The sequence below is a fragment of the Anopheles gambiae genome, chromosome 3, assembly GCF_943734735.2.
Source record: "Anopheles gambiae chromosome 3, idAnoGambNW_F1_1, whole genome shotgun sequence".
NCBI classification, from domain to species: domain Eukaryota; kingdom Metazoa; phylum Arthropoda; class Insecta; order Diptera; family Culicidae; genus Anopheles; species Anopheles gambiae.
Genome location: NC_064602.1, coordinates 9456195 through 9481267, shown reverse-complemented (window position 1 = coordinate 9481267; position 25073 = coordinate 9456195). Strand labels below are relative to the sequence as shown.

Below are 25073 nucleotides of genomic sequence, written 5' to 3'. Positions count from 1 at the left end.
CCGTGGACGACTAAGCTGACGAAGGGTCCTGACTTTCCACACTCGCTCTACCGCTCTGTGGTTGGCTTTTGGCTTTTTTTTTGCTTCTTGCTCTGCGTTTGCCACGACCATCCAACACACTACCGACACCTAGCGATCGCGCGCACGCTGGCTGTGACGGCGAGTGACATACCAATTAATCTTCCTGCCACTAAAATGTCAGCGACCGGTGCGCGCGCCCGCGTTGCACAATTTCTCCACGCCGTCCCGTCATCGTAATTAACTTTTGTCATTCATCAAAACTTTTCGCAGGTAAAACATGACTTCCGACTGTGAGGAGGGGGTGGCGATTGGGAGGCGGTCCCAAGACTTGTGGTGGTGACAATTGCGCGAAGGTCAGTAGCGGGACTATGGTTGGGTGTCTGGGACTAATTTTCGAATGGGTGGGTCGTTTTTCTTAATCTTTCGGGGGTTTGGCATGCACCGTGGAAGTTAGGGTGCTAAACTAATGATGCTGGTAAGCTAGTATTGTGTCCCCGTCGTATCTGTCAAGTCGCATCAAATCATCAAGAATTGAAATGAGACAAAAAAAGATGGAAAACTAAATTAAATTATTTCTTCACGTTTCAAATGGTTTAAAATCATATAAAATTATAAATAAATCTCTTCAGTCACAGCACACAATAGAGACATCATTCTGAACCCCTATTCACTGTGGATTAATTTCATATTTATCATTAACCACTGTTTTATGCGCCACGGCGACAGACAAAACACCCACCAACGCTCCACACAAAGCGGGATAACAATATGCAAAATCAAAACCAAACACCACCGAAAAAGCAACACACGCACACACACAGACAGAAATATAAAACACACTCTACCGAAAAGTCCAAACAGCCCCACTGGCGACACTGTTCCTATTTACCGGATATCGGCTACGTCCTTGGCTACATTCTTCGGCACCTTCTGACGTCAGACGCCGCAACCCCAAGTGGAACTGTTTTACGGGGAAAGTCGACCATCGGTGCGTCCAGTGGCCTGGCGCGTACCAGCAACACCAGCTACAACCATTAGACTGTGTGCTGGTATCGCGTTTGCGACTCTTTTCCACTCCCCTTCGTAACATGCACACACAGCGCCATTTCCACCGTCGGGCGCTTGTGCACGGTTCATTAACATTTGCGCATAAACATTTTTCCTCCATTTTTTTCCCACACCATCTCTCACACCCACCCACACACACTATCATTCGGTTCGATATCAAAAAGTGACCTGATTTCGTGAAGCCTCCTCCCTCCTCCCCGTCCCGTCCGCTCCAGGCTCCAGGCTGTGGCGCGCGGCATGTGATGCTTCTCTGGTTCGCCTGCGTTTTTAGATGACTTTTGACCGCGAGATATTGGGAGTTTTCCTTCTCGCTTCTGCAGCGTTGGGTTTTCCCCCATCCGCATAGGTAAAAGATTTGAAATCATTAGAAAAGAAGCGTTCCATTTGCTGTGTAACCAAGACTACCCTTCAGATTGTTGTTTTTGTTGTTGAAAAATGAAGCTACCGCCCCGCTCTGCGCGTGGGACATGCACTTTTGCTACGCTGCCCCACTGTATGTTTATTAATACATTTCCAACTGCTTCATCCTCATAACGAATCCAAACGATTGGCGGCTCGCATAAGCTACATCATATAGGTTCTTTCGTTTTGCGTCGTGACCCGGCTGAGTGTTTGTTTTGCTTTTCGACCCCCACCGACGGAGCAAGCCGCCAAGCATTCGTCATTCCGGAAGCGGGCAGTTTAGAAGGGAAGTTTCGCAACGTTACAACATACGTGATAGTTTGTCTTAGTCTTAGTTTTGTTTTTTTTTTTGCGTATTACTCTTTCTTGAATGCTCTTTTTCTGTTGATACACCAACGAGCATAGAGTAAATAGTATCATTTCCCACGTGATTTAGAGCAGCACAGTATGCCGTAATACACTTCCGATAGCCACAACTCTCAGCATAAGGTTGTGTGAACCTCACTAACAACAACAAAAAACACCATAATAATATGCACTCACACAAACTTCCGATCGTGGCACCACCACCGGAAGGGTTTCAAGATCAGATTAAGCCTTTTTCTGCTCAATTTACATTTTACACAGAAAGAAAGAGAGAGCAAGAGAGAGAGAGAAGCGCGCAAAGCACCCCCGAAAACGGGGCTCGTTCCGTTAGATTAGCCGTGGGGCTTTGGGAAAGCTATCGGGGACCGAATTAACATAACTAGGTCCCATCCTGAGGCGCCCCAAAGGTTCGTGCATTATGCGTTGTTTCCTGTAGCGAAGAAACTACACCCTTTGGATCGACGGGGAAAAAAATAACAGCTCCGATCGCTCACTTCCGTTCGGTCACGTAATTTGGTGCCGGAGTTTTTGTCGTCGCACCTGCGGTTTTTGGGGACCACCTTTTGGCGTGGATACTAGACGCTATCGCAAAAGGAAAACCTCATTCTTTGCGCCTCGCGCTTGATAATGGAGCGTTAAATATTTTATCGCCGGTGACATTTACGATTCATGGACTAGCGGGGGGGCCAACTTCGTTTTTTTGTTTGTTGATTGCTTCTGTGCGGTAGCCCTGATTTTGAAATGTTAAAAGAGCATAGGTAGGGCAGGTCAGGGAAGGCAAGATAATCAATGAAATGAATGTGTTTTGTGTAAGGTGTTTCATTAAGAAACGCAATCAAACACTGAAAAGAAAGAAATTTATGTGGGTCTTCGCATGAAAAGACTGGTCAGAAGTTATGGTTTGAGATAAAGCATTAAATTATGCCTTTGCTTGTTGCGCTTTGGAGTAGGAAGGTATTTGAAGATGAAGTACTCTCTCCAATTTCACATATTAATTCAAACTTCCCATACGAAGATCCTCTAAAGAGCCCTTTGAAATCATCCAATCTCAATCAACTAATGCGGAGAATTCCACTCCATCGTTTCTGTTGGCCAACCACAAGTTTCAAGCAGACTATCTCAACAAAGTCCAATCTCCAATCCTTAATCCAATTGCATCCGTTTTGCTTGAGCTTATTTCACTTGCCGAATCAACTAACCTCGCACAGAACCTCCGCTCCACGAGTAGAGATCATCGGTATGAAAGCCTATTTCCACCGGCACCGACGGAAAGCCAAACCGACCACTAGCCATGGTTGTGGTTGTGGATTCGGTTGTAATCCACAAAGTCCTTTCCCACAAACCGCCCCGGCCTGCTTCAGAAACGATACTAATTATCCAACATGCTCGCACACAGCACACAGCACTGTGGGACGGTGGGAAGGCATATCAAACCGGGCGAGCGCATCGTTTGCAATCACTTAACCACCACTCCACACCGCTCGTGTACGGCAGCATAATCCAGCCCAAAATCCACACGAAAGCTTTATTTTTCCTCTAGCATGCATGCAAGGTAAAGAGCTACACTTTCAACCATCTTTACTTTTTTATCCCAATCATCTAGCGGCACAATTTTCCCCGGTGGCGTGCCTGGTGGAGCTTTTTTTCGTTGTTGTTGCTTCAACTTCAATCAAGAAAGAAAGCAAAACGATAGTGTGCTGTAATGTTGGCTTATTTTTTGCCTCTTCACCGCCATACATATGATGTACTGCGGTTATGCTCTCATCACGAACGCGCGTTTTTTCCCCTATTCTCACCCTCTCACACACACGCTTCATTACAGACATGAGCAAGCGTTTCGGGGACGGTGTGCACGGTGCGCTTCTTAACGCGCGTAAAATTTTGCATAATTTTAACCCATTTCAAGCGGCAGCGAGTGGAAAAGCTCACGCCACCAACCGTACCACGCCACCATTGCTGACAAAACGCATGGCATCATGCAGCGATTGCATTCCCGCAAAACATGCCCCGGTGGTGAGCGTGATTAGGCTTTCACGGGGCGAACAAGCCAACATGGCAAATTGTAAATGTCAAAACGCCACCAAGAGGGGGGAAACGGGAACGAAGCGTGTGCGGGGTGCGTGCATGTTTTGACTTTTTGAACCTTTGAAGCTGTGCAGCGGCGGCTCGTTCGATCGTTCGGTCTATGGTCCAAGGGGGCTATGCTTTTGCGGGAATGTAGGCTCTCCCATCGAAGGGTGGCCGGCCGGTTGAAGGCTACCCAAAGAGTGGTGACGCGCGGACAGCAATAATTGTCGTGCGTTGAAGTGGTTGATTTGTATTTTAGAATGTTGCACTTTTGGTGATTGTATTTGTAGTTTGCAAAGGGGATGGAAAATGTGACATTTTCGAGTGAGATTGTGAGCGGAATATTGTTAAGGCTCTGCTGTTTGGAGCAGTGCATTTCATGTTCAGTTTGTAGCCTTGTGATCAAGGAGGTTGAATATATAGCTACCATTCGATTGCTTGATTGAAAGCTTTAAAACATTTTGCCTAGTTAACACGGTGAACTTAAAGATTAACCAATAAGAAAATGGACTCATTTAACGGGGTTAGCCTTATCTCAGCGCACAACCATTATCCGATTGCAATTTTAACCCTTGCCCTTCTATAATTGCCATCCGAGGTCTGATTACGCACAAGGATTTCCCTCCCGAACAAAATAGAAACATCTTAACGACTTAACAAAATCTTGGCGAATCACACCATAACTTACACCGCCGCTCAGTACAATTATCTGCCGGTTGGGTTGCGACAAAGGGAGCACACCCAAATCTCACCGTCAAAAGGATCTGATTCAATTTACGGTCGTTTGCGGTCGCCAGTCCGCACCAGTTTGTGCATCACCCAAACACAAAAGCAAAGAAAAACCTTTCCTATTTGATCGAAACCCAAGCGTAGAGCAAGATGTTGTGATGCAATGTTTCAGAAGAAGTTGACCAACACTTTGGCTTTTACGATCGTCCGCAACCATTCTCGTTGTCCTTGCTACTTTCTTCTTATCTGTCTCCTTTTCTAGTCCTTTTTTCCCCCTATCAGTTGACCTTTTCTCATGGTGCGTCGATTATCGGCAAACTAACGATAGATTATGTGTCACCCGTGTTGCACGTTTCGGCAACACTGAAGGTCCTCGTGAATCGTTGACCATCACAAATTACACGCTTTTTCCAACACCTCCCATGCTCCTCCCACGCTCCTCCCATCCACAAAAACCGCAACCGAAATCGATCGCAAACCCCAAACGACATGTGTGGATTGCCGAAACGAAGCCAACGAAGAGCCAACAAAAAAACCAAACCTTCGTTAGGGCAAAGTGACATTTACGCTGACAGTGATTTGAACGGCTCTCTCGTACGGGCGATGCCCAGCTGACAGCTGATTGATTTGTTTCTAGATAGTTGTCTGGTACGGTAGGCGCGCCCTACACCCCACAGCACCCTCCCCATTCATCCCCATCAGCTTGGCTGTGCTGAATGCATACAGTTTTCGTTCTAAGTTGTGCTGTTCGCATCCTTGCAGCGTCGCCCTGCTGCTGTTGCTGTGTCGTCACGTCATTTTGGCATCGTTTTCGATGGGACGGACCGCAGACAAACGATGACGAAAAATGGTCAAACTTGTCATCGATCTCGTTGGGGTTTTTTTTCGTAGAATGGTTCTTATGCCCTTCCTATTCCCTGTTGCCAGTTGTCTTAAGCGTGGATGGAATTTCCATTTTCACATGCACCGCCACAGTCGTGTCGTGCAAAACCCGCTTGGGAAATCCTGTCACACCACTAACCGGTGTGTGTGTGTGTGTGTGTGTGTGTGTGTGTGTGTGTGTGTGTGTGTGTGCTCGCTGAAAAAAGAACTGAAAACCAAACTCGATTCCAAAAATAAGTGGCACAATTTATGACATACAAAGTGAGGAATATTTTACCACCCGGCGGAAATGTGCGTGATACGAAATGTCAACCTCTCCCCGGTTAGTGAAACACACGCGCTTTCCCGTTGTTTGGGGGTTGCTGTTTTATCTTCTTTTCAATGTTGCTACAAAAGATATAAATCATTCCTGAAATAAAGCCAGCTTAGAAAGGAATAAATTTGATATTTCATGTGAAAACGAAAGTTAAACAAATTAAATTGGCAAGCTCAAAGGAACAATAAATTTGTTTACAGAACTATAAATCTAAAACACTGCATTAAATTTTAGATAATTAACTTTTTTTGTACAGTCATTCTAATCATACACACACATACGTATGGCATCCAGTGTAGAGGCGTCAAAAGCCATTTTCTAACCCTCGCCAGGAGGACGGTTTCCAGCCAAAACAACATACATACACGCGTCTAATGAACTCGCTCGACAAACGTTTTTTCGATGTGCGACATGCGAAAAAATGCGACGCCAACCCCTGCGACTGTTACTGTGCGTAAAAATAAATTTTGCCACCAATTTTTCGCCGGTACTAATTAATAATTCCGCACCGTCTGAGAGCAGCTTGCGTGCGTGTGCGAACGGGCCCGCGTACGCATAAAACGATACGCGCGGCGATGGGTGTGTGTTTTTTGCCAACCATTAACCGAACTAAGCGTGAGAAGGTGTTACATCCGGTGCGGGGAAGGAGAAGGAGATGGTGGACGGACGGACGGAAACGACAACATTTTTCCACCCTGCTAAACAGGGACCGGTGGATTAGAGATCGGGTCTTTGGTCTAACCGAACGAGGCAGGGAGGTTTCTGCGATCGCGCGGAGGTGAGATTGCTGGCTGAGACTGTGTGTTTGTTGCTGTGACACATTTGCTAACATATCGGTCGGTAAGGATTTGTGTAGCGGCTTTCCTTCCCTCGATTAAGGGAGAAGAGTAAAACAGAAACAACAATACTACACACATCGGCCAACTAGGCTTAGTGTCTAGGTTTTAGCTAATCCTTTTCGCGCGTGTGTTGTACGACAAATGTGCGTACAATGTCTTCGCACCGGTACAAACTGACAGCATAAATCTTGTGGAAACCGGATCCTGATTGGGACTCTTTGTTTTTGTCGAAGGGAATGGGAATAGTGAAAGTAAATTCTTGAGATCATTAGTAGAGATCATTTGTGTATGTTACGACGTTTTTTTGCTGTAGAGGGCATGATCATCCGTGTAGAAGATTTCAACGATTCGGCTAAGCTTTGTCTCAGAATTGGTTTCTAAAAGATATCTGTAATTTACGAATACCTGAGTTAAGCTATTTGGAATTGATACCAAATTATCATAAATCATGGTTTAAGTACAATTGTAGAACCGTTCAAATGAGCTAGCAGAATTTATGCTATTCTTCAATTTTCAAATCAAATGCCAAATTATCAATAGTACTCGTCTTGGATGGTTTCTATCGATTCACAAACTGAGATCAATAATCTTAAAAAGTTGAATCTGATAGATGTATACAGTTGTGAACTAATAATCCTGAACTTTAAAGGTCCTTCAGCGATATCTTCAATCGATATCTTGGAATCGATATCTCCTATTTAATTTAAAAAGACCACAGCAAATGGACCAATAATGTCGTAATGATTCATAAAAAAAGAAATCAACAGTTCAATATTTTCTAATGCACCAACATCTCTGATCGACATCCTTTATCTCTAATTAGCGAATTAAACCTCAAAGCATATATCATTACGATAAGGCGGCAAGTTTTTTAAGGTTTACTGCCAAAAAGCCCACTTCGAAGACTCCCATTCCCGTTCTCAAACAGCTTTCAAAATTCCACCAAACCACACAACCACAAAGGACCGCCCCGCAAAAGAAGTGCAGCACACCTTTCGCTATAATGCTATAATTCAAACTAAACTGCTCCATAAACCGCAAACACCAACAGGGACCAACAGCAAAAAAGGAAACTTTGAGTGCGTTCCTGAAATGATCGTGTTTACAAATAGATTTTTACGACCGCGTTAAACAAGTTCTGCCAGTTCGGTGGTTGTTAATGTCGAATACTGCTGTTTTTTTTAGTTCCTCTCTGCTTGATCACTCTAACAAAACCCCATTTTCAAGCAAATCTCCAATGGCGTCCCCGTGGTGGTCAATCGCCACTGCAACAAAGTCACGTTTGGGATAGAGGATGTCTTTATGCTTGTTATTTTTGGTTGTTTGATACACATATGAGCGCTTTTTTTCTCAGTGTTTTGAGTTGTTGTTGCCAATCTCCCCCTTTCATTCCTCTCCACGCCACGGGAGGGAGGCACATTTGGCACAACGTGTGGATTGGTATTTGATACCGGCAAAGGCGGGTGTGGAGTAGGGGCAACAGCGAATCGTAACCAGAACTGCCGCGTGGTTGCCCCAGGCCATCGCAACGTAATGGTTCGACTCATGATTCGGCATGTGCGTGTCTCCTCCTCCCTTTCCCCGCGTGCCCTTGCACTACGCTGATACGCTTTCGACCGATCCAGATTTGAGTGGATTTCACGGCATTTGGTCACACCAGCAGCATGCACACACACAGCTACAAACAAAGATCTGTGTACATTTGGCAACCAGGATTAGATGTCAATTTGCATCGGACAACTACTGCCATCGGGGCGGTATGTGGAGTGGAGTGTCGCCTGTGGCGGGAGGCAAAGAAGCAAACTTAAAATGAAATTCCATTCCGAGCGGATTTAGGTCACTGCTCCAAAAGGAGGGTGCAAAGGTACACTGGCGGAAGCCTGAAGCGGAGTGACGCGAGAGCCTGGACGTATACGCACTAATTAAACCGCGGAACTATTTCGTATCTCAACCCGGGAGGGCCAAAGCGAGCGGTACGGTAACACCATTAGCTATTTTGCTTGATTTCTGAAAGTATGTTTTAATGAAATGAAAATACCACCGCCATCGCCACCGGAATGTTCCGCATCGCAAAGTGAAATGGAAACCACCGGCATTATGCAGCGAGGCTTGGAGGTAGCGTTGGGCTCGAGTGGAGGTGGGTGTACCAGTTCAAGTGCAGCTATTTTTAAATTAATTTACAAAACCATGCAACTATGCCCACAGCCCAGTGGATCACAGTAAGTGGTTGCAGGCGGGATCGGCGTTCTGCACTACTCAACCTCGCCGATAAACCAACCACCGACGGAATATCGCTTGTCAGAGGATAGGGATAAACCGAACCGAAGGCAATATGAACTCCCTTAAGCCCGCGGAGCGGTCCCGAACAGTTTCGCTTTAAGATATGATCCTTCTTGACGTACGTCCCAAGCTAAACTGTTCTGACTTCGTTGCCTTCATTGCTGTACCAGAATTAGAACAAAGTGTACACTCATCTCAAAAACCCCCACACACAACCGAACCGAGGAACGGGAACTTCATAAATCACTTCCAGCTACACAGCGCACGTCTTCAAAAGTGGCCACTTTCGGAGTAGCTCTGCAAGGATGAGCTCCTTGCTGCTGCTGCTGCTGCTGCCGTAGCGCTCTTGCACCGCAAAAACCATCAATCGTTCCAAAAAAGCAAACGAGCGAGCAGGGGGAATGGGAAAACATAAACACACACACACACATACACCAGCGTGCTACGGTGCATCAGCTACTGCAGATCCTTGGCTGACTTCGGTCTGGTCGGTCTGCTCAGTCTATCGTGCCGCTGGCGAATTAATCAACCGGTCAATAAATCTTCCACCGAAGCGACGCGGTGCATCGTCTCTTGCAAGTCTGGTGCGTCGGACGTATCTCTCACGACTCTGTGTGAGTGCCACGAAACGTTGAGAAACGGTAGCGCCTCTCAGCCGTCAATCGTTCGCCAAAAACTCCAACGCTTCATAACGCTGGTACCTATCGCTCGGTGTTGCAATAAACGTTACCGATCAGCAGTTTGCGAAGCGAATGATGAACTCCAATGACAGCGCGCAAGGCGAGGAGAACATAAAAGGACACAAACGGTACGTGATGAGAAAAGGCTTTTTCACATCCATCTCTTTCTCTCTCTCTTTCTCTCTTTGAAGGACATGAATGTATGTACGAAACAATCACCTAAGCACTTGAAAGTTTTGCGCCTGGTAGAATAAATTTTTAATTCCAACCAGCACAAGCACACCGTTGCCGGTCGTTGTTTTGTTCATTGTCCTATGACGCAGCACTTGCCACACTCGGATCATTCAAAAGCGAGTCTGCTTCTGCCACATCGACAATCCACACAAAAAAAACCTTCCCCAGGACACAGGGTTTTGTGGCAACGTGGCAAAGTTTACCAAACAATGCCTAGGCCACCTGTGAAAGTGTGAAGTGCGCGCCGGTACAGGATGATAGCCCGAACACACAAAAAATCTGCCCGAGCTTGGCGTAACGCTAAATCCACCTGAATGGAAGGAAAACCCCGTGCCACACCACACGGTTCGACAGGCCGTGGCCCGCGTGGATTCGCGTGAAAAGCGAAAATTCCGAGAGTCGCCCAACTTTGTCCTGGCGTGTATGTGTGAAAAGTGAACCAGTTGGCAAATGGCGAGTTCACGCCGCGAGGACTCTTGCCCTCCTCCGCAGACATTCCAGACCAACCACAGCTACCGACGAACTTTAAGTTCAAATCTAATTTTCAGTCTACACTTTTTACGACCTCTCCGGTGTATGTCCTTGCCTTGCTATACCTCTCCAGCCTTCCCTCAGGGTCTCGTGAACGATTACGAGTTTTTACAACTGCACTCGGTAACATCAGTTTTTTTGCTTTTTGGGTCGGTGCGGGCGTTCGGTGCTGAACAACACCAGCGTGCTGACGTCCTGCAGTCCAGAAAACCAATCCCGCTAGCTGCCGGAACGGAGCGGACTCCCGGTGAAAACGCAACCGTGGGCTAACACAAACAATAAAGTTCACCACGACTGTGGGCAGGCGAGAACCTGGGTGGACCTTGTTTAATTGCCTTCATAAAGCCTAGCTCATGTGTAACGCTGCTGTTGTGCAGGATGCTCCACACACAGAGCTGGAGCTTCATCGTGTGTGCGGGCGGAATTGATGCACTTTAGTAAAACTGCACTTTTTCGACTGCATAAAAATGGGAAAGGAAAACATTGGGGAGGACAGCGGGAAAGGATTGGCACAAGGGAGGGAGTCTAAATTGATGGCGATTAGGGATGGGATTAATAGTGAAACAAAAATATCGGAAAAGCTTCCCCGTTTCGTTCGGGCAGAGAATTTAAAGCCACCATTAAAGCTCATCAATTGAGTGTGCAGATAAGTAAGGTTAGTGTACGTGAGGTTTCGCCATGAGGTTTTGCTCGTGGCTTAATGGAACTGTATTTGTTTTAGTTGACCTATTTGAGGGAGTTTTTGTTACTTTTGGACGAAAATTTGGATCTCAAGACAAAAAGAGGAAGCAAAAATCTTGTAATGACTATATAACTTGTAACGAATGTTAAACTACGAAAGCGTTCAACTAGCAACAGTCCAACTCTCTTTTGCATTCAACGTAAAGACCAAACTTTTCCAATAACTACACATTATCCTATCTTGTACTTTCTTCCATTACGGTGACATTTATTTCTGGTAAATCCTCTTTTCCTGCACGAGACGGTTCCCCAACGAGACGCAGACATTACTCCACTGACCTACCAAACACACAACAACAACAACATCGACCTTCGTTACGCCAATATCTGCCTGCCCCGATCCGGTCCAGTCCTCCAAACAGCTTCCATTTCTTCCACGGCGCACACAGTACACACAATCGAAGGAAATCATTTAGCATTAGTGTCACTATAAACATACGCTAACGATCCCTCGGCTCTGTGTCCTCTCTTTTCGCCCATGTGGTGTCGCCCCCAACCTCCCCCCACCCGAAAAGCGACAACACAAAACAACATTAGACGAGATATGGTTCGCTTTTGCGTGTCTTATTTGCCTTGCCGTTGTGCGCAACTTACGTCTCTTGGTCGGAGAATTATCCGGCAGCCGCTGCGCCAACCAGCAGCCAGATCAATCGATCGAACCCCGTAGCATTAGGAATTTATTTACGACCAATCTGTTTCTCATATCGTAAAAATTTATACACCACGGGCACTGGGTTGCACCAGGCGATCGTGTCACCGGGTTTGGCAGCAAACCAAACCGTGCCCCAGGAAACCCAATCCAGGCCTTTTATGGGATTTGCAAAGTGGTTCGTGGTGGCTCCGCGTCGTGTGACAACCGTGGACAACGGAGCAGAGCTCAACGATCGTCATGTAGTGGATTCATAATAATGCCGAGCCGTGTTGGGTGGACTGGTTGACTGGCGTGAAGCGCAATACTGACCTCGAGAATCGATCGCTCCGGGGGTACTTTATCCAGCGATACATTACACAAAAGCACCGGCGACAGAGGCGCATTGTAAAGCTCTCTGATTTTTACTACTTATGGATGGTGTTACCCATCGCCGCCCTATCTGAGTGTGTCTTTTTTTTGCACCTTTGCTTTCTCATCTCATTTCGTATGATTTATCATTGTGCTCCCTTTGCTACCACACTGTACGAAACATACACACAGAAAAAAAAACAATGATGCAACCCCGCGCGAACCAACGCGATGGTGAGAGAAACAAATGCAACAATGCTTTCGGAGGGTGTCCATGTGCTTCTTTCTTTTTTCGGTTTATGCGTCACCACCCCACATCACCCATCAACATCGACAGCTTTTAACGGATGTCGCATCTTTTATGCATTTTATCCGTCACAACTCGCTCCCTCCTCACACGCTTTCTTATCCCGTGGGACTTGACTCCACCAGCGCACAGACAGTCATTTCCACCCGTCCCATCCAATGCTGCGAGTTGCAGTTGCGTTATAGCGTATCTCACACCCCTGTCGATGGGGACATTATTTTTGCACACTACAAAACGGGCAGACAAAGGAAAATGGTCGCTTTTGTATGCGGTAATTCACTTTTGATTTTCACCTTCAGCCATTCAGCCGTCAAAGGAGCGAAGAGAGGTTTTTTTTTTAAAGGGGGACAACGAGAGGGTCCTTAAAGACAGCCATAACAATGGTACTGGTGATGTAATGCAGATGCATTGATGATTTACTTACACCGAGATTATCAGCTGTGCGGAAAGGAATGGGTAGTTATTGTGCGGTGTTCGATTAAATATAGCCCCCTTGAAGTGGATAGTTCTTTAAGGAGGTGATCTTTCAAGGATAAGCCGTTAAACATTTCAATTATGCAATCGCAGTTGCGAATGACGCATACAACTGTCATGCAATGGTCATTCAAAAGGCTTTGGAAGAGCTGATTTCAATAATATATTTTGAATGTTGCTTTCATTTCAATTTTATATTGAATTTTGAAGCGAATTTTTCAGCATAATTGCTTATTAAAAATGCATACATTGTCCAACTCACATCTTCAATCTGCAGATCAAGTCTCATGTTCCAGACAATCAACGCGCACACAAGCAAACTTCAATTGTACAATTCACTCCGAATCAAACGAAACGGAAAATCAACAGTCAACAGTGACGATGAAAAGCAGAAATTTCTGCCATGCAACGTCAAACAAACGGAAGCTACTTGGTTGTGGTTTTTCCTGCTCTCCCCCTCCCCATCAAACAACTTCCGCTCTTCGCTCTTAGCTCTTCCCTCTTTGGTCTCCACTATTCGTTACCATACACAAACAAGGGGAAATGAGTTTGCGATTCGATTCGACCGGAAGCACATCCACTCGAAAGGACTACTGTTGCTTCATCCGTCATCTCTTCCGTGTGCGTGCTCGAGATCATGCTGTCCCAAGTCCCCATTCCCTCTCCAATTTCCCCGGTGAAATCTTCCTTTAGGTTCCGTTTTTGGAACAATGGGTTCTCTCTCTCTCTCTCTCTCTCTCTCTCTTTCTCTCTCTCGCTTCCCATTCTGGAAGTTGAGCGATGGGAAAGAGTAATTTCCTGTCGATAGCCACCACTTATCGGTTGGCCCCTCGATACGGTTCTGGGTCAGCGATTGGGGAAAAAAAGTTCCGAAGCTAATGCAAGAAACGCATTCCAACCGAACGTGACCGTAGAAAGTGAACCCATCGACCTACATGAGCGTGTATGACGTTCAACTCCCATTTTGCTTGGGCGCTTTGCCTCACAAAGACGTTTTATGAGCCTCTACCCCATCTTCTCCCCATTAGCTGGAAGCATTCTTGGTGGAAGATGTTGTCGTTGCCCGTTCTTCTGTATGATTATAAGAGGTTCGGTTACGAGACCGCAAGCACAGGATGGCAGACCACTGGCAGTGCCTTACAATGTGCAGTGTGATGAGTTCATTTACATAAGGCTCACTTCCGGCCTGTCCAGGGACCGTACTGCACCGAGCGCCTGATGACTTCACCCACAGCAGCTAGTTGCAGCGAGAGCGAGTGTGTTTGAGATTACGACCGACAAGCTTGGCCTGACGACGTGTTGACCCATCGATGATTATGCTGTGTTGCAGCAAACACATCATATCTCAACATCACCATCATCGTCGCCATCACCATAATGATGGCGATGAATCTCGACGGGTCGTGGTGGTCGTCCTGATACCGATACCGGCTATTGCGACAACTGCACTCCGTTGTGCCGTCGTGTGCTTGGCCTAATGAGCAAAGTGCATTAAATAATAAACCTCGTTGAAATGATTATTGACACATTCGGGCACTTCGGTATGCGGTAGGTATGCGGGGGCGCAAAAAAAAAAACTTCAAGAAAGCAGGCAAAGTGGATCGTGTCATTCGACGACCAGTTTTTTTGCGTCTAGAAGCTTAGATCTACTAGCCGATCAATAAATGGCAAACGATGATCGAACCAGTGTAACTCGGCCGACGATCCGGCTTGTTTCCAAATCCTCCAGAGAGTTCCTCCCTTCGTTTGTGCCAACACTCTCCCCTCTAGAAGCGAAAAGTGGAAATCATTAGATAAATACCTGCATGAGGACTGGTAAATGACCGTAATTGAGGTAAATGGAACCCCGACCTCGTATACAGGCGAGCCATTTTACGAGCTTTTAATACACAACCCACCGACCAGTTTAGCTGGCCACCGTGTCGGGTGTGTTTGGTTCTGTTTATCTGATATAACTATAAGTGCAACACAGGTGAAACTAGAGAGAAGTGCAACTAGTGCGAATGAAGGATGCAATACAAGAAGAATGCACTTAAACCCGGGTGCATTTTCCTCGTGTCAACACGCCCGCGGGTTGCCAACAATTAAGGCCCCTCGTGGCGCAACCTTTTGAATGACGTGTCCATTAGGCACTGAATCGAGGCTCAATCCCACCGGATGATAATGCGAAATATTATTGATGCTATAAATTATTGCTGCAGGCAACGAGGGCTTATCGGCAGAACGTGTAGGCAGAACCAGATTGACACAGAGCGCGCAGTGAGCTCCATTGATTGCATTTGCAGCGCAATAAAACAGATGTTTATCTAAGGCGATGAGCACTGAAAGTTCTCTTTTATGGGCAAGTGAGCAGGATTTTGCAACACGACTAGGTAATTAATTTTTATTCCACACTGAAACTTGTTCTCAATGGCTTTGGGATGCATAAATAAATTCAATAATTTAAACCTTTTTCTCTTCTTTCTTCAGCTCAAAAGCAGACTATTTATGAGCTACGAGTTTGAATGCATTGCAAAGAAAAAGTGAGAAATTATTCCCAACCGCTTGCGGCTTCTTGCACATCCACTTATTCTTGTTGCACACGCTAAATGGTGCATTATTAGCGTACCGCCCAAAACCGCCCAAAACGGGTGTGTGCGGCAGCACATTGAAAATGTCACCATCAATTACGCCATTATTCGAATAATTCGCTCCAGCACACAAAAAGAGACCCAATCCTGGAGCAGATTGCTTCTTTTTTCTTCTGGAACGGAACAAAACTTCCGACTGAAGAAATTCTCCGCTTATTTCGTCTCATTTGCGTTGCATACGGTGCCGAGGGATAAGTAAAAATTGCTCCATCGAAACAACGGCTTCCTTGTTAGGAAGTTTTTCTTGGAGGTCGTGGCTCCAGACGGTAGACACGCTGCAAGGCACAGCTTGCCATCGATAGTGGAAAGCCATTTTGGGGAAAGTTTGCGAATAAATTTACCCCAATTCTTTTCGCAGAGGTGTTACAGACAGGTTCACCAATTTGCTTGCGTTAAAAATGGCGTTAATAAGCGTTTCTGTCTTATTCCGACATACCATAAAGTGATCAAATATGAATGGAAGTGAAGTTTCCTTGATGTTTCCGCACATCCAATAAAAACCTTTCCTGTACTCCAATTTCCTTTAATATTCACCCAAACGTGGAACTAACTCTACACTACAGTCTGTGCTCTACTTTGTCTAAACACGTTTGAAACCACATTTCAATCATCAGCCACTTTCTTGAATACACACATACACATATAAAAACACATACACATGCCCAAACAAACGCGGTCGGTGGTTCATCACTCTCAAGCCGGAGCCTGAGGTAATTAAATTTGAATCTCGGCAACGCCTTCTAATTTATAGTTTTGCTTTGGGTCTATAAATACGACCGCCAGCTCGTAAATAGTAAAATCCGCAAAAACAGACCCCCAGTTCGCGGCTGCCTAGTTGCCGCAATCATTCTCGAGAACTGAGATTTGCAAAAGGGTGCAAGGGGAAGCGCGTAGACAAGCACTAAGTGAAAAAGGAGGCAAATTATTTCTTCTCTACCATCGTGCACCATGAAGACCGGAACGGAAGTAAACCTGTGGAAAACGGCGGCCACGAAGCGGAAGGTAAATATAAATAAAAAGAAAAGAAATCAAAAAATCCAAAACGGTGAAAACAAAACGACCACCGATGGCCGAGGGGAAAGCGCAAAAGTATGATATTATTGTCCACACAGTGGAACGGCGCGCGGTCCCGTAAGGATGGAAGGACCGGCGACGGTAAGACATGCTCAATGATCCTCTGATTTATGTCAGTATTTTCTCCTTTCTCTTGTGCTCTGGTGGGAGGATTGGTTGTTTTTCCTTCATTCTTTGGTTTTTTTTGCTTGTATTCTTTCCTACGCTCTCCCACTGCATATTGTTGATTTAGCAAAAGATTCCATGATTCAATCACCATTTTCCCGTTCTCATCGTGGCCGCCACATTCGATTGTGGATTAAAGTTGGTAAGATCAACACCGCGTGTGTGGGAGACAAACGGGTACGGTTGGTGGGAAAGCCGGAAGCACTTCATCACCGTGGCGGCGTGGTTTGTTTTACACCAACTCACCAGGTTTCAGTGGTCAGTTATGAAAATAATATCGTAAAAAGGTTTACGGGATAATTTATTCTTGCGTTCACTTCGCTCGATCCTCCAAAGAGAAAGCAAATAATTTTAACATGTATACATTTCGTTCTTCACGCTCCATATAATATGTTCTTTTTCAGAAGAGTGTAAGTCAAAGAAAACTCCAGAAAGCAACTAAATGTGCTCCGCTGTCAAGAAACACAACTCAATAAAAATAAAACATCCTTTTCATTAGCAGCACCCCAACACGCATAACGACTCCCGTGTTTAATGCTCCACCATAACTCAATGATGTAATCTGCCATAATACTACCACGCTGTACTTTTATTATGTTTCTCTACAGTACATCGAGAGTACACCTACTAACACTATCGCCACCGCCCATCCGGCGTATGCATAATGCAGACGGCGCACTACCACTGCAACGGATGTTAATTTTCCTCCACATTCGGACCTCGGCGAGGGAAGTGTACTACTAGCATTACTTGCTAGTCACTGCCCACACACGACCCACGACAGCTCCTTCCTCTGCCTCTCCTGTCTCGGTGCAAAATGGTGGGAAAATTAAAATTCTTTTCCCGCTGCTTTGATTTCCATACCTTCTTCCCGTCTTCACCAAATCCCAACCTCACACACTGGCTGGTACACTTTAAATCGCTAAACCACGCTTTGGTTTTATTCTCGACCGAAAAATGCTCGTAAAATGTTAGCTGCAGTACCGTGGCGCGTAGTTGTGGCCGTTTTTATACATGTAACCGGCGAGATCCGGAGTTTGGAATGGTTTTGCTCTTTACGAGAGAGTTTGTGGAAAAGAGGAGTGTGTGTTGGTGGATTTTATTTATTTTCCTCTTTTTTTCTTTATTTTACGAGTACGAGTATTTTACGAGTGGAAATGTGACGTACTGCTCTGTCGATGCACAAGAATGCACAAAGTAGTATGCGCTGGAATGGAATTTCCCGATGAATCACTCCGGCAAGGAAAGCGCTAGCAGCAATGCCGCCGACATAATTGTTCCGGATAATCCATCCCTTCCCACCATGGCTATTCTACATTACCGAAACGAATCCAATTAACCCCCTATCCTTCCAGTGGATGACCCGGCCTAAGGTCAGCGGGTTTAAAACAAAAACACAATCGATCTCCAATCGACCGACCCTGGGGCGGAAAATTCACTAAATAGCACCAGACAGTGCCACCAATCAACCGCGCGCTAACGACCGCGCAAGTACGGTATATCATCGTTCGCACCCGGCCCGGTCAGCCCCGAAACAACCGCGCGTCTCCCCAAGGGCTAGTGAATCGTAAATTTCCCCCTTTTTTGCCATTATGCTAGAGTGCGGAGTGCGCGGCAGGACCTTCTGCATCGCCGATACTCTTCATCGCCATGCCGGTAAACGCTTCCTAGTACGCGCACCGAGAGGCAAATGAACACATTATTTATCCTGCCCTCCGCGTATCTTGACCCAGCCTTTCCCCGCACTTGCTCTCAATAATGTGCACCCAAGCTCTTGACAATGAAACGTGATGACGTTCGCGCGCTGAATCATTCCCAGAATACATCATGCAGCCAGGCAGCAGCAGCCAACCAGCAAGGTTCGCCAGATCCGCCAGAAGCAACAGACGCACCAAATACCCGGATCACCCTTTTCGCCTGGGGTTGGATAGCGAGCGAAATACAGAAGGAGCGAAAAAAGTGCCCCCAGTGAACGTGGGTGTTCACCGCTGTGAAAGAAGGTGCAGAGTGCATTAGTGTGGAAGATTTAGGGTTAGGTAGTGCAGCCACGTATGCGTATGTACGACAATGAGATGAAATTGCCCTCCGAAGAGTCCAAAGCGGAGGTAAATGCACTGTTGCACCAGCAGCAACAGTTTAAACCGAAACATCTGGTTGGCTTTGGGCGGGGAGTTGGAAAAGTTTGCATTTCGGCGAAAAAGGTTGCACGGTGCACCATAACTCACGCGCGTGGTAGGAAAATAAGCAAATAAGCAGTCGAGGAACAGGTTGTGTATCGGTAGAGATGGTTTAGGGTGAGTGAAATACTTACAAAAGTATTTTGTGTTTTATTTTACGGCGGGAGGCGATAAGGTTTTGGAGATTCGGCATCTCCAGAGTTCACGTGAGCCTGTTACACTTAAGCAAATGCTTTACAGCGGATGAATGAAATCTTCGGATTTTGCCTGATATCAATGTCAGATGTTCGTATCAATCACTGTATGAATAGATATTACAATTCTGCACTTATACAAATAACTTGAAAGTATTTCCTTATATTTCAAGACTGAAATCATATTGAATACTGAACTCTGGTATGAATGATCCATAAGAAACTTGTCATAGAGATGCCTAACAACAGAGTGTTCTTTAGACTTGATTTTGTAAGACTGAACTTCAAGCGAAAATGGAGAAGACTACAGACCTACATCAGACAGTTGTTTACAAGTTTATTAGTTTCATCTGGAAGTTATATCCAAAAAGAACATCCAATGTCCTCCAATCTTGAAAAATGTTCACTCTGAGGTCACATTGAGAAAGAATCCAAATGTGCTGTACTTTTTATGAAGGCTAGAGAAATACAGAGTCCGCCAACACCAAATCGAGAATATAATTGCGGTAATTTATCAGTCCTACAAAGTAACGCAAGCTCCCCCACTCACAAAGCCAGGTCTCGTATAAATCATCTTCAAGAATTATTCAGCAAAACAAACAAAACACCCCAACAAAACCCCTCCGCGAAAGGGTTCCACCGGCAAAACGTTTCGTGACACCTGCTTTGGCAGGCCCTTTTACGAGCCCTGACCCACAATCGCGGCCAACGGGTTGACCATAATGCATATCTTATTCGCTGACCTCAAAAGTCTTGCCCACCCATCCCACCGCGGCACCGACACCACTACTGGGCACACACACACACACAGAAAATCCTCACGAAGGGATTTGCTACCAGACAGTAGGTTCCAGCTAGCAAACGATCGAAAATGTATAGCTCTCGAACCACTCCTTCATCGCCACGCCAAGGAGGCTTCATCAGTGATAAATGTTTGTGGCCTTTTTCGGAACTTTGGCGAGCCGGGCGAAAGGAACGTGTGACGGTGTCGGCGGAAAAGCCACCTTCACCTTCTGTGCTCGTTGCATTCACCCAACACTCGGTGCCATCGATGAAGTCAGCACCCGGCACCCGGATCGGATGCTAATAACGCCTTAGAAACTGAAACCTAGCCCCTCCAACTACTCAAACAGCGCTAGAAACTGATGAACAATAGTGAGATGTGATTAATGAATGTCATCTTCTCGCACGCCACTAGACGGAGAGCGCTTATGTGGCTCGTCTCAGCTGAAGTGTCGTACTACGATGATGAGGACCCTTCAAGTACATCCCATCAGCACCACCACTGCAATTCCTAACACCAAACCAATTTCGATCACCGAACGTAAAGGTTGTCTTCGTGGTGTAATGTGATGTCCTTGCTTTCGCCGTCAAGTATCGCCAAGCACTTAAGCACCGGGCCAGCCAGATCTTTCCGCACCCCCGTCATTAGAAAGGAGCGATGTGCTTCAAAAACCACACGCACACGCAAAAAAAACTTTAACCTCCGTCAGCCATTAGGTTTCGCGCTCGAGATTGGCAAAACTAAACAATGATTAATTAACACCCGGGAAAGGCCGAAAGTGCGAACTGCTCTTCGTGACCGATGCGATGACCGCGCCCGTTCTTTCGCGCACCCAAAGACAAAGTTTGGGTGAGTTTGCAGTTTCTTTCATCAAGTTGTGCCAACTACCCCGTGTACACGGGGCTAAATCGAATGGGTGTAACGACTTTTCACATGCGATAAATTTCCACACTGTCAGCCGTAATGACAACCGGCCCAAGGGAGAGGGAAACGATCGCTTGCCGGCATCGGTTGTTGGATGATGTTGTGCCTTGTGCGAAGAATTACGGGTGCGTATGATTAATGGGACCACTTGCATTTAGTGTGCTGGGTGGCATCGCCCCGTTTTTCAGTTGATCGACCCCTGAGAGGCGTCCCAAGGTTCACACCGGCGTACACGGAAGTGATGGAACGCATTAAAAGGGTTTAGTGTAGGCTTAGACTACATCTCGCTTTCACCTCGGGCTTAAAACAAGCGTAATTCGAAGTTGTAAACCTCTTTTCCATATGCCACCTCGTCCAGCGCTCAGAGTAGGAAAGGAATTTCATCCTCCAAACCCACCACCACCACTACAACAAACCCATCAAACGATCGCATCAATCACACATCATCAAACCGACGCTCTGTTTACGTTGGCCAGCGTACCACCAAAAACCACTCAAAACTATGTTAGATCAACTGCAACATCGGTCAAACATTCCATCCTGGGGCCTGTTCCGTGGTACGCACACGGCGCACGCTAAGAAAAACTGAGCAAAGGAAAATAATTAAAATTAAACTCCGTAGCGCAGGCCAGCCGATAGTAGTAGTAGTAGTAGTTGTGGAGCAATAGCAAGGCGCAGGAAATTTCATTTATTTATACTTCTAGTTTTTCAACGCACTCGCCCGAATAAACAGCAGCCACCAAGCGGGGGGGGAGTGAAAATTGCATCCAGAGAAGCGTTGAACAAAGTAAACGTCACAAGCGTTGCAACACGGCGTGGCTTGTGGTGAGGGAAAGTTGTGAAAATGCTTCACACAGCGCCCATGCAAATTCATGACCGCGTTGAAGGAGCTGCAGGCGCGTGGAAAATGAAGTTGTTGTGAATGAAAATATTCGTTTGTCCAGCTTGATGAAGTTGCATAATGAAGTGAGGGTGGGGGGGGAGGGGGGTGAATAATTAAAAGTCTGACTGGTTGGTGAGAGGGAAATGAAGAAAATTAAGATGCTTGAACGAGAACTGTTCGCTCGCTGTAAAGATCCGCTCCGAGGCACAAGGTTAAGCCAGGAGGTTAATTAGTTCAACGAAACAAGTGGAAAATGTATTGCACTGTATTATCCTTGAAAGTGAAGAAATTATGTTTGAAACGAACCAACCAACCGGGAAAATATGATTGGAAAAGAAAATCAAAACAAAAAATCATTTCAAATTCTGCCTCCATTTTTCCCTTGCGTCCAGCACATTACCAAATTGTAGTATCACACGAGCGCTGTAGCACTTTAAACTTTCAACATCTTTTTACTAACCCAGCCGAGCGTTTGTTAGTAAGCCGAAAATGGAAAACTTCCTAACTTTCCCTCTCCCTGTCTTGGTTTTGGTTGGTGTGGCGGTTTAACTGCCGTTCTACTTTTGAAATTTCCCGTACCCAGTGAAGTGGCGTTAGCCATAGGGAAAAGGGGGAAAACTGCCCTTTTTTTTGGAGTGTTTGATTTAAGTATTTCCCATCCTCAAGGCAATCTCCCTCCGTAGACAATGTTGTCTTATGTGGAGAGGACCAAAAAACACCAAACATTACCAAGAAGGTTTTTTGCTCCCATCTTTCCCCCTTTCTTTTCAAGAGACACACACAGAGGAAAACTCTCAAGATGAAAGTGACACAGAACGGATACGGAGGACGGTAGGGAACTGGCGAAGCATCTTGATATGTTATTCTTTTTCCCACTCACTCCACACGCGTTCGGCAGTGTTTTCTCTATTCGCAACTCTGATCAATTTTCCAATTTTTCCCTACACACTCTGCTCTCTGGCTTGGTGCGTGTGTGTTTGAAGTCTTATCCTCGCCCGGTCGGTCGGTCGGTTTATTTGTTTACTCAACCCCCCCGCGGAGTGTTTCTTTGTAACAAACAACGGGCGATGCGTGTGTGTATTTTTGATTTTTCGATATTTTTGCCCCATCCATTCCTGACTATCATTTGGCGACTTGGCGAAATATTTATAAATACGCACGCTAAAAACGCACCATTCTCTATGCCTTTTTTGTCGTCGCTCGTACGCGTCACAAAACGCACCTTCTTCTCCTGGTACCCTCTAGCCCTGCGAGCGTCGAAGCAGCTACTTCTATGCGTGAGAATTTGTTTAGTCGAGCGGAAACAGTCGTGTTTACAAATAAAACACGTTTTATAAGCTAATGGCCCGCTTCCGGGTACTCGGCGGGCCAGGGGGGGGGGGCGGAGGGGAGTGGCTGATGGTGCCGGTCTTGCCGGTGTGTCTTTGAGCAAGTGAATGGGGAAGAAGGTGGCGAAGGAAAGAGAAGCAAAAGAAATAAAAACAATTGACACAAGAAAGTGACGGGAAAACTCCACTCCACTGACCTCGTTCCCTCCTACTCCCAAAGGTTCCCCGAGTGGCTATTTCTCTTCGTCTAGTTTTCGCTCCCGACAAGCCGCCCGAAGAAAACTTGCCGTTGCTATCTTGCCACTGTTTTCCTTTCCCCGTGCAGTGTCGTTATGGAAAAACTGTCAGCACAACTTTTGTGTGACATTTCCGGAGAACAAATCTGTGGCGACAAGAGGAAAAAAACGGAAAGGGCCGAGTGTGGCGGCACAAATAAAAAGCAAATGTCAAACGCACTTTTCATCACGGGCCCGCGTGTCACACATTCGGATTGCCGTTCGTCGCCCCGGATCAATTTATGGCACATCAAATCGATTCGAGCGCATTTGTTTCGAGCCCACACCGCGGAACCGATCGTAAAACTGTTTGTACGTATATGTGTGGTGTAGATGTTCTTTTTTTAACCCCCTCCCCCCGGTGGCAGCAGCAGGTTGCAAGTTGGAAGCGCGTTTGATAAATGCACAAATAAACCGAATGATTCTGTGATCAACAAAGCAAAACCGACCATCGGGCACCATCATGCATGTTCCATGTTGGCCACAGTTGTGCTATGTATGGGATACGTGGTTTAAAATTGATTCTCTTAATCTACAAACAACCCGCGTTTTGCGTACATTTCGGCATAGTTATATAAATCAATGACCAGTTCCCCATTTTCCAATACATCGACTAGGGCTGCGGCGGTGGTCGTCAGCCAGCATTTGTGGTCAGCATGCAAATACGGGAATGAAACAATAAATCAATTCCGCCTCGCTGTATTGTAACACAGAAAGCTTTATTTTGGGAAAGGTTGGAAGAGAAAGGGCACATAGCAAAAATGCTTTCATCGAACTCCAGCCCCTATTTTCGGTAGGATGGCAGGGGGCTTGAGATCATTAAAATGCCATTAATCATACTGCAATAAGGGATGGTGAGAAGCAGGGTTGGCAAAAGCTTCCAACTACTACTACTACACAACTCCCCCCCGATACAAACCGAAATCGAAATCCGAAAATCCACTTCCGGGTGGTTCCCCGTGTGTGTGTGTAAACAGAATGATAACAATGGAAAAACAGGGCATGCCTTGCCGATTGCAATTTTTGTCCAACTTTCCCCTCGAACAAAATAGTTCCTGTAAGTTCATTTTGCTGAAGTAAGAGTGGGCGCGTGCATTCTTGCCCCCCACCTCCCTTAAAATGGTGGATAAAATTATCAATTTTCCACTTCCTCACTCACGCCGGGGAAGCTCGAGTTTGCTGGAATTGAAAGTTTCGCTTTATGGTTCATTTAAAAAAGGTTAAAGCAGCAAACCGATTCTAATGGGCCAGTAAAACCGAAAGTAAAACAGGAACTACTTCGCTCTGTTCTTCCCTTGAAAGTTTCCCGCAACATTTCCCGTTCTGATTTTTTCCACTCACCACAACAACAGAGAGAAAGAGGGTGTGGGGAAAAGTACCTTCAACCCCTCATTTTGGGGTGGCTAAATGGAAAGTAAACAAACCAATAACTATCACAGCACTGGAAAGCGTCGCGAACAAAGGGCGATGCAGGGAAAATCGCAGATCGTCGCGACGTAAACTGGACACAGGATGGTTGGTTGGGATGATATTTAAGTTTCCGTTCATGGTGCTATTTCCGGGGAAAAAAGAAAGGACCCCACAGGGCTATGTTTTGTCACCCCTCATGCTCTGAATTATTTGTTTTTATTTTCCTTTTTTTCCGCCACCCGAAAATGCGATTTGTTTGTAACTTTACTCATTGCTTGTCCACAGCACGCTT

The 25073-nt window shown here is 46.0% G+C and overlaps 1 protein-coding gene across 2 annotated transcripts in view; it reads right to left on the bottom strand.

The window, feature by feature from the left end:
- Positions 1 to 25073, bottom strand: part of LOC1277636 (lutropin-choriogonadotropic hormone receptor) — a 98478-nt gene that overhangs the window by 67342 nt on the left and 6063 nt on the right. The window lies entirely within an intron of this gene.